Below are 11430 nucleotides of genomic sequence, written 5' to 3' on the forward strand. Positions count from 1 at the left end.
GGCGGGGAGTCACCGCCGCCCGGGAAAGGGGGCACCGCAAACAAGTGCGTTAGCCAGGACAGGCAGCGAGCGGCTGAGGCTGAGCCTTTGGTCCAGGTCTCCAGCGAAAAAACAACAACAACAGCAACAAAAACCCAACCAAACACTCCGCAGTAACGAAAGCAAGTGCACATGTATTTTTAGGCTGGATGACAGCTATTAAAATCTGCAGTGGGTTTCGGAAACTGCTGCAGTTTGGCGCTGTAGGGAGCTGCGGGATTTCTCAGCCACGCTTTTTTTCTCTGTGTGCATGCTGATGGGATATGGACATCTCTTTCATGGCTCATTGCTCCATTTTCTGCATGCAAAGTTTCGTGTCTGTCTGAGCTGGTCACCCTGGTAGGAAGAAATAAGCACCCACAGTGGGACAACCCACCCGTCTTGGATGTCTGATAGCCTTCTGATAACCCTTCTCTTTGCTAACTACAGCAAGAGCATAACATTACTATCTCTCTCTTAGATTTCTGATTTTTTTTAGACTAAGATTAGCTTAAACGAAGCTCTTGTAGGATGAAGAGTCAGCACGAGGTTGACTCCAGGTTTTTAAATTCAAATGTGCAGTCTCAAAATCTCCAGCTGAGCCCCTGCCTGACTTTGGAAGGTGTTCACAGAAGGAGAGGGACCACGATCCTGTGGTCCTGGTGAAGACATCCTCCTGGCAGGAAGGCAATGTCCCTGTCTGTAGCAGGGGCTGCTGACTGTCCTAACCTCTAGGCAATGTAAAAAGTATGTAAAACACTATTAATATTTATGTATGGCATGCTGAGTGAAATTCAGCAAGGATAACACAATTTTTGCACTCTCCGTGTGATGTTTTGATTCCAGAGTAGTCCATGTGGTACATATTAACTTGTAGGAAGGCACATGACGCAACCTTAGTATCACATACAACAGAGCACAGAAATGACCGCCTGGTTACATAGAATCTAAAAACATTCCTTCTGCAGTATAAATATACAGATACAGAATCCACAACTGGTGCACATTTTTCTGTCTGAATGTCTAGGTATTAATAATCTCATTTCACATTTGTCAGGCAACGTATGAAGAGCACAAAGCAATGTGAGAGAAGAAGAATGCTTCTCTTTTGTCCAGGTGGAGAGCCAGCAGTCTGCCTGCTAACACTTCACTTGACCTCTGTTAAGTAAGTGTTAAAGACTGGGCTTCCTGCAGTTTACAGCGTGCTGAGTGAGGAGATGGTGCCAAACAAGACTTGTACACTCCTGAGCAGGAGAACGTAGAAGTTATGTCATCAGAAAGGAAATTCTGCCCTAAAATACATACTTACCGTGGCTTTGAGCTATATAAATGGTGAGAGAGGCCAGCCTGAGTTTCAGCTCTGACTCTGTAAGGACCAGGATTTCATCCACACCCTTAAGCAAGTAAAAGAGGACCACAGAATGAAAACACACTTGCCAAAATCAGATCACAGGCTTGCCAAAAGCCCTTCGTCTATTCAAAGAACATACACATTTTGTATTTTGAGGAGGTATCTCTGATGTAGCTGACCGGCTACGCGAGGAAATGGACTGAAGGTGCACCAGGGGAAGTTCAGGTTGGACATTAGGAGAAGGTTCTTCACTGGAGGATGACCAAGCATTGGAACAGACTCCAAGGAAAGTGGTCACAGCACTGAGGCTGTCAGAGTTCAAGGAGCGTCTGGGTGACGCTCCTAGTCATATGGTTTAGTTTTAGGCAGTCCTGCAAAGAGCAGAGAGTGGCACTCAGTGATCCTGGTGGATCCCTTCTAAACTGAGATATTCTCTGACTTTATGACTTTTCTGGCATCTTGCACAATAGTAATTTTGGAGGATTTACCAAGATGGGATCCTGAGAAGTGCAGATGAGAATGGATAGTTATGACTTGTTTGCATTTCCCCTTTGTAAAAGAAAATAAAATCCTGAGTTGGCGGTAGCATCAGTACCATGGCTGACAAAGGAGCGACAGTGAAATACATGTTACCTTAAACTAATTTTGTATTGGTTTCTATCATACGTAGCTGTCTAAAAACTAAATTCAAGGTCTGAAAACTGCCTAACCAAAGTAAAGCTGTCTTGAAAAGAATGAAATGTCTCACAGAGCAGGATGGCCTGCCAGACAAATGAGAAGCCATAGAAATAAAACTACACATGTGCTATAATGTTTTTTATTATTATTATTATTATTATTTTTTATTCAGAGGATGGAGCTACAAACTTCTGTGAGAACTGTTCTGGGAAAAGTGAGAGATGGAAATTACAAGTTACACCTCTACTAAGAGAAAAACACAAGCAGTTCTTAAAAGATTTTCAAACAAGCAAACAAACAAGAATCACAGTAAGTGTTTTGTTCTGCACCTTCACAAAAGTTCTTCTCCTGAAAGAGGATTAGCCTGGAAGTGTTTACTGTGGTTGTTTTGGGTTAAGGTTGTTTTGTCGTGGGGAGATTCCAGCAAAGCCAGTATTCATTCTGCTGCCCAGCAGGTGCCCGAGCGAGGCTTGAAAATGCCAAGCTCTGGCTTTTCTGAGGGGTCACAAGAAGTACCAAGTTGGAATGTTAGGAAATGGATTGATGGTCCAAATAGAGCTGGAAGAGATCGGCTTTCACTTTTCGGTTCTGTATTAATTTGTTCTGTCTTCAGCACAGATAAATGGGTGATTTTACCCCATTTAGGCTTTTTCGATGAACCATATAGACACCATTTACTTATATATAGATGATCTGTCTCCTTCTGAGAGCAGGGCAGTTAAGTACCCAAGAGAGGCAGCCAGGTTCTTTTCCATGGATCTGCAAAGCAGCCTGCCTGCTTGCCATCTAGATCCTGCCTTTTCTTGGTGATCAATGTGTGCTTGATGTTATTTTATAAAGAAGGAAAAATAAGAGGAATATAGGCATACCATGTTCTGCATAGTTTAGTATTTCCTTTCCAGTTTCCAAGCTCTTGACTGCAAGTAATGGCTGTTTTTAATCTAACATAACATTGGCTTCCTGTGTATTATCTAACTTAATTTTTGCTCTTCCGTCTCCCACGGCACTTCTGCTGACCAGACAGACAGCAAATGCTGGAACACCATGTTTCAGCTTCAGAGTAATTTTTATCTTCTCAGCAGAAATTTCAAAACAGAAGTAGTTGCCTCTATATCTAGCCATCTTTCAGCTCTCACATGCTCTTGTCATTTTCAAAGAGAGCTTTGTGATTAAAAATAGCTTGATTAGCTGATAAAATTAAATAGGCTTTGCACGGGGAGCACTGCCCTCAAACATCCTGGTTGCTAATGAGTGCTCTGCTTGCACGTGTTGTCACTCACAGGCTTCAGCCAAAAGGAAGTCTGTGGCTAATGGCAGCTTAAAAAGCTTCAAGAAGTGATCAAACTAGGACAATATTTTTCTTTTTGAAGTCGCTATGTCATCAGATGTTTCAACATGTGCAATGCCACATGTTTCATATGTGAGACCAGTTTCAGGAGCTCACATTTTAGAAGGGACATGTTGAGAATAGTGGGATCGAGAAGCCAGTCAAGATGAAGCAGCTGGTGCAGAAGGGATTTTCCACAGTGGAGTTTCCCCCAAAGCAGAACAGAGACTGAGGGAGGCCTGCAAAAGGTCAGAAATATCACAGGAGGTTTGAGAGACTTGATGGAAATTTAGAGGAGATGAAGAAAATGCAAGGTCTGTGTTCCTCTGTCCTCTCTCCCAAATGTCTCCAGTTGCTTGTAACTGAAAACTGGTAAGGTGATAAAGGTATCTTTGCTGCTTGACAGGAGAGTGTGAGCTGGGGAGGTGTTCAGATAAGGCCAGCTCCAGCACTGCACCCTGCTTTTGGGCTCTGGGATGTTTGATAGCACAGTCTAGTGTTGCTGAACTGGCTGCAGTAGCCTGAGAGGTTCCCAGCTAGGGCAGCTCTTCTGTGCCTGAGACATTTCCACTTCTAATTTTTAAAAATGAAAGTGTTTTGAATATACTACACTTCAGGTGTCAGAGTGAGGGTTGTCTATCATCTTAGCTGGCTTCTTCAGTTTTCCAGGATGGGGCTTTTCCAAGAATGTGAGATCTGGGTATTGAAATGGAAAAAAAAAATAAAGTAATTGAAACAAGGGGTTTTTATAAATTTAAATAGGGGTCCCTTTTGTGTCATCAGTGATCTCCTCCAACTTCTCTAAGAAAATAAGATAATGCTGTCATTGAAGCTGATAGAAAATGTTATTAGGAAATGCAACAAGAAAATGCAAGAGCTGGAAGGCAGAGCAAAGCAAGTGTATGAATTTGTTGAGGTTCAAGGGGAAGTTCAGAAGGAAAAATCTATTATTATCTGTAACAGTAGAAATTCAGATAACTCAGTAACAATGAAAGGAGAAAACATGTATTCCACAATCCAACTCAATGCTAATGTAACTTGACTATTTCTGAGTTAGTTATGCCAAGCATGACTCTAATTTGAAGCCTTTCCCCTGCAGACTGTGCTCAGTTGTGCCATTAGCAGAGAGACAGTCTTCTCATAACCCAGAAATGGGCTTAGGCAACACAAATAGCCAGCACCTCCATCAGGGCTCCTGCTGCTTGGCAATGTACAGTAGCTGCCAAAGAAAAATTACTCCCGCAGTAATGTCTTCAGAGTCCCACAGCTTCGAGTACAAGAAGTCCCTCAACACTAGCATGTGTGGGAAATAATTGTTTTTAATGGCAGCAACCGTGAAGCTTTGTCTGTTTTCTCTCATTGTCACAGACTTAACTATTGCTGAATTAGAGCTGCTGATGAAGGGTAACAGCAAGCTTGCGCAACCCAACAAGTTAAGCCATTGTGTCCGTATAATTAGGGAACTAAATCTTTTACAGTTCAGTCAAGTGAGGAAATGAACTAGAAAATCTGAGACCTATTTTTAACTGGGGATTATTTTTTCCCCCCAAAAACCCCTCTGACAGCCACTGTAACAAAACACTGCTCTCTTTTGCCTTCGTAAGGCAACGCATTTGTGCACAGAACAGAATTTTTGGTCTGAGGATCTAGATGCTTTTTCATTCATTTCAGTCTTATGTGTAAATCTGTACTGGCACATGCAAATAAAAAGGCTGAGGGCTCAGTTGCTGCACCTACTTTGTGACTTTATCCCATCAAGCTTTCTAAAGATCATTTTGTAAATTCAGAATTTCTGATGCAAATTACTTCCACGAGAAGTACCGTGCCTGTATGGAAGGAAGACAAATGCCAGAATGTATCATTCACAAGACATTTTTTCTTGTATGTGCTTGTGCCAGATGTGACTTTTATGAGGAAAAAGTTAGTGAGCAAAAAGGTAGCAATGTGGGAAACTCCTGGGTTCCTGAAACCCTTGGGAACCTGTTTAGCTCCCTAGCTGTCATTACTGGTTATTAATGAGGAAGTCTACCTTGGGTTTGTTATGCTGTTAATTGGGGTTTCCTAACTTGAATGGTAGTTGGCAGGTGGTAATTTATATTTTCCAGCTGTCTCATGAATGTAACAGATTTAAAAACTGGTGGTGGTCTCTTGCTTTGGGCCTACACTACAAGCTTTACAAAACCTGGCCAAACAGATCATAGCATAACTATGTGGCTGCAGCACACCACATATTTAGTGATCATGCATCCATATGCTTAAAGCACTATCTGAAAACTTTCCGTTTGACTGTAGCCATTATCAACAAAGAACTTGCACGCTGGTTCACCACAGTTCCTCAGGCTCTGCAGGACAACCCTGCCACCCAGTGCCACCATTTCATTTTGTGGCTCCTAAACAGAGGTCTTTGTGAGTAAAAAAGGCATGTCCAGCCAAAGCTGAACACAACAGAGCTGATCGTAAGCTGCTAGGTATCAATAGTTTTAAGTGGAAATCTTCATGGTTAAGGTTTAAAATCAACTTTGATTACATACTGTTTACTTCATTAAAACCTGGAAGCAATAAGCTTTGTTATTTATCTGTGAGGACAACAGCAGATTTCCTGGTAGGACTCCCATGCGTGCACACGTGTGCAGACTCATGCATGCCTGGGAATTCCTGCAACAGACAGACAACTGCTTTGATGTGCACATCGATTATATGTTACTCCTACTCACTCTATCAAGTTCGTGGTTGTTAGAGGTAAGACAGTTTTGCTTCTCAAAACTGCAGAAGGAGGACAAGGTGCTGCTGTGTTGCAGTCCCAGGACAGGTGACTGCTACCTGCACTTCTCACTGTCAGAACTGAGCTTAGGAGGGAGTAAGAAGTAAAGGATGCATTAGGTATCAGCACCTTGGCAGGAAAAAAAGTGATTAGGACAAAATGCTTACACAAGTTTTCTGTTAAGGAGAGGTGGCTTAAATTTACTCTGGGCAGTTTTTGCTATGCAAATGTCATCAGGCTCGCTGCTGCTTTAGCTATGTAGACAAATTAATGCAATTTTAGATTTTGTATGTCTGTGAAAATTGTCTCACAAAATTTTATCAAGCTTGAGCACTGAAATCATCCATTTGTCTGCTCTCACAGTAGCTTCACTCTTACAACACCTATTAGAAAAATGAAGAGAAAGCCCACAAACTCTACTCATTAAACAAGTTAGTGAACAGAAGAAAACCACACAGGAAAAGGTCAATACAGGATAGAGTAGCTGATTTACAAATGAGAGAGCATAAAGTTCTAGATGAACAAAACCAACAAAAGCTACATGCAATTGCAGAGCTGCTGTGCAAATTAATTTAAACCATGCAGCTCAAACAGAAAGTATTTAAATGCAGCTTATAAGCTTCAAGCTGATCTCAGCACAGTTGCTGCAATACTCCTCACGTTCTCCTCCTGGAAGAAATTCCTGCCTATTTCACTTATTTTCTTCTGGCTTACTATGGAAATGTTCTGGGAAAACCTGATTTAGGCACCTCCTGGAATTATCCTCTGCCTGGGCAGGCTTCCTGCATAATTTATTTGCTGCTGGACTTGGTCATATAGAGAAGAGCATGAAGGCAGTACTGGTGGTAGGACTGAATGGGTCAAACCAGCCTACTCCAGCTTGACGGTCATAAGGTTCATCAGCCAAGATCAGAGGATGTATCTGAATTCCCTTTCACAGAATCACAGGATCTTAGGGGTTGGAAGGGACCTCGAAAGATCACCCAGCCCAACCCCCCTGCCAGAGCAGGGTCACCCAGAGCACATCACACAGGAACGTGTCCAGGCGGGTTTGAATGCCTCCAGCAAAGGAGACACCACAAACTCTCTGGGCAGCCTGTCCCAGTGCTCTGTCACTCTCACAGGAAAGAAGTTTTTTCTGATGTTTACGTGGAACCTCCTATGTTCCATTTTGCTCCCATTGCCCCATGTCCTCTCACTGGACATCACTGAAAAAAGCCTGGCTCTGTCCTCCTGACACTCACCCTTAATGTATTTGTAAACACTGATGATGTCTTCATTCCTCTTTCCTACTGGTTTTTTGTGTTTATCCTCTTGCTGGATGGACTGATCACCCAGGGAAAAGCACTGACCCACCTGAGGCTGAAGCAGCTCCCAGGCAGGAGCTACAGAGAGCTGTTCATATTTGTTTTGTTACTGGGCTGAAATGGAAGGAAGCCCCTATTTTACATCTTGTTTTGACAATTTGCCATACTTCCTGATTTTACTGTGGGGAAATTATTTTTGTGATTCCTTGTTCAACCTGCCACTGGGAGACACCCCCTGAAAACACTGCAAGCCTACTGGTCAAACAGGTAAAACATTTTACCAAATTTTTCAATATTTAAAGTTTTTGAAATTGTTGCCACAGCTGCCTCCATCAGAGTTCTGATGAAGGTAAGTTACCTCAGGCAAGGCAACTTTGATCTGGAGCTTTCCTGACCAATGGTCCCAACCCCACTGAAATGGGGTCCTGGGCTGTGGGCAGGCTGGGGAGATCCCAGGGTAGGCTGGGCAGGTTCAGTGGTGTCTGTGAGTGCCCTTAGGGGCCCAGCACTTGTTAATTGACAATTTTCTGTACTATTGCCTTCTGTTTCTTCCAAGAGTCACTTTGAGAGATGTGCTGGACACCCACCAACATCTGAGCCAACCTGCTGCTGTAAGGACCCAGATCTCCCACCTGTATTCACTAAAAAATTGCTAAAAGAATGGAAACATACTAGTTGTATGTAGCCTTTTAAGGTGTAGTCCACACCCTTGTATCCCCCAGAGGAAACATAAACATGGCCAGGGTGTATCTTCTCTGAGTCTCCTTGATGCAGTCACAGCTGTTTTGCAAAGGCTGCGAGGTGTCCTCTTGATAATTGGTACTGATTCAAATAACCTCTCCACCATGAAGAGTCATGCCTGCTTCTGAGCCAAGTAAAACCAAGTAGCTAAGCAGCTCCTTTACATTTCAGCTACTTTGGGGTTTTATCTAGTAGTCTTGGTGAAAGGTCTTCCAAGTGGTTTTCACCCAAGATCACAGCCTACAGCATGACTTGAAATAAAGGGGGTTTTTAGCAACAGTAGCACTTGCCTCTCAAGTATCTCAGCCATTGCAGATTTTCACCTGATGAACCCTGAGGATCTCCTCTGAGGCTCTGCTTTGAGTCATATCCTGAGGGTCACTTCCTCAATACAGAGACCAAGTCAGGAGACGTGATCCTCTTCCAGCTGTCCTGGGCCCTGGCATCCTTGCTTACTGATAGTCATAAAGGATATCAGTCAACTCAGCCATGCCTTGTCTTTTGGGAAATTCTTTAGCCTCAGTTCCCTCATTCTTGTTCGATTTTGTTCATTGTTCTTCTTATAAAACTCTTTTTCCCCCCTAATTTACAGCATGAGCTCTCTCCATCCTAGAGTACCTTGGGCTTTCATTTACCACATACCATATGATACCAACAAAATCTAAATCTTAGGGAAATCTAAATCACCATGTTTCACAGTAGTTTGGCTTTTACTGACTTCAAGGGTTCAAATGACACAGGGATTGCTGAGGGATTGCTTAGGGCTGAGGGATTGCTCTTCCTTGGGGGAAAACCTGGCAGTTATTCTACAAGGAAGTCAAATAGATCAATGAGCTTAAAAGGTCTGTCTAGGTTTTAGCATACCCTGTGTCTGTTTACTTGCTTAATTTATCATTATCCTGTGGGAGTCCTAAAAAATTACTTTTTCTTTAAAGGGCTCCTGTAAAAACAATTAAAGTAATTAAAATTATCTGTGTTTGTGTTAGGGGACCTGTCTTCCTTCCCTACGTGGCCCAAATAAGAGCTTCTTGTGATCTGAGTTCCAGCCCTTACATGTGGCAGGATGCATTTTTCTGCCTTGACCACAATTTCTTCTGCCCAACAATGCGCTCAAATAGAAAGCATTTAACGTCTCTTCTGATTTAATTAGTGATGCCTCCAACTGATTCATGTTGAAAGCAAAACTGGCCTCAATGCCAAACTGTGTGGCTTTGCTGAATGCTGTCTGCCTCAATTTCTGCTGCCATTGTATGACAAGATAGCCAAGAAAATTAAAGTAATTTAATATGTTTAATAGATTTTAGTAACGTGTCAGGTTTTCAAATTGTGGACATTCATCAGTCATTGGTACCCTCATTAGCAATCAGTAGGAAAGTAGCTAGCTTCTCAGGTGAAAAAATACACAGGTTTCCACTGTAATCTAAACCATCTTAAACAGCATTGACAGGAAATTAAAAGTGTGAAAGGATTTAAAAATTCAAAATAGGTTTATCTATTTCAGTTTGGGAAAAACTCAGCCCAAAGGAAACAGCACGTGGCTAATATTCTGATCAAACTGGACTGCTGTCTTTCTGTGATCAATTTAAGATCTGTAATGTTGCAGGTCAGGGATAAAACAAGAATTAATTTTCTCAGTCTGTCTTTGACTAACCCAGCTTTTATAACAGACTAAACCAAATGACTTAAAACCAGAAAGGGTATTTCCTGTCTGTACCTTGCAGTTCTCCTGCTTATATTATCTCTGTCTGCTCTTCACATTTATCCCTTCCTGTGTCAGTCTGCATCAGCCCAGAAGCAACATCCCTGGAAAGCCACTCTTTGGATGTGTCTGCAGGAATGTCTTGTTGGCTTATCAATGCCAAACAGCTATAGTTTCAGTTTGGTAGAGTGAGGTGCTCATGTTACCTGTGCTACCTATGGGCAGAAATGTGACATGTATTTCTGATCTAGAGAACCATATTTAGAGGCTGAAATATAACAAAATTAAATCAAGAAAATGTTGCCAAAGCTGTACTACATAAAACACAAAGTGGCAATGAAACGAATTAAAACATAAATGAAATGGAAGTCAAGTCTTGGGGTTGTTTGGTTTGTGGGGTTTTTTCACTATGATATGCTCAGTACAGTAAATTAAATATAATAATGATTCTGCTAATACCAAGATTACCTTTCCTTATATAAATTCTAAAAAATTACTTTGATCAAGACTGGAGAATTCTACTGAATAAACATAAAATGTAGCTGAACATAAAAGCAGAACAATTATTTTTTTTAAGCACAAATTCAGAGACAGTTACAGAGCTCCCTTTAGTTTTTGCTATGATGACAGGATTATTCCTGTTATTCTCACATTACTCACAGAATCTTTATAATACAAACATTAGGAAAATAGTTTCAGTAGGACTCTTAACAACCCTTAATTAAACAAGGGCACATAACAGACTTAAATCTCTAGGTTATTTTAGGTGCATAGAATAGTTCAGAGGCTTGCTTTAGGAAAATATTTAGGATCTGGGGAATTTTTTTCTCACCTACTCTCTCTTATCATTAGCCTCACTGACAGGTCTTTTTCTCCTCCCCCAGCCCTACACATTTAACTGTATAAATCACTTTATCCAGTTCAGAACTTCACTGCAGCTCTGGCTGCACTGCAGGCAAGGAGCTTGTCACATAGAACAATGTTTTCTCGCTGCTTCAAGGCAAGCTGGAGAGCATCTGGGAGGCTTAGCTGTCAAGATTGTTGTGTTTTCTTTTCCCATGGTTATCTGTTTTGGAGAGTCTGGAACATCAGTCTTTCTTCAAATATCTGACATCTCAGACTCACCTGATTCTTTTTTAATGAGTTTTACATACTCCAGCCTCCAAGATTTACAGAACAATCAGGTCTGAGGCTCACTAAGACTCAAGTCCACTCGAATTTGAAGCAAGTCACTAACATGCAGTTATTTTTAAGCAAGCAACTTAAAAAGTGCTCACCATTCTCCACATTACAGACTCTGTTGTTCTGATGTCTTTCTGCAGAAAAACAGTATGACAAACAGGTTTTTAAATTCTCAACACAGTCTTATCACACTGAATGGTCTTAAAACAACTTTTCCATTGTTTTAGTAGAAGTCATTACAGAAATTACAATTAGAAAAAAGCCTCTAACACAGCAAAGCCAGGTGCTCACACATGAATTAGTTGGAAAAATGCAACTAAGAACTGCTGCTTTTTCTTGGTATAACCTAAAACCAGATGACTTTCC

Source organism: Chaetura pelagica, unplaced genomic scaffold (genome assembly GCF_000747805.2).
Source record: "Chaetura pelagica isolate M959 unplaced genomic scaffold, ChaPel_1.0 scaffold266, whole genome shotgun sequence".
NCBI lineage: Eukaryota > Metazoa > Chordata > Aves > Apodiformes > Apodidae > Chaetura > Chaetura pelagica.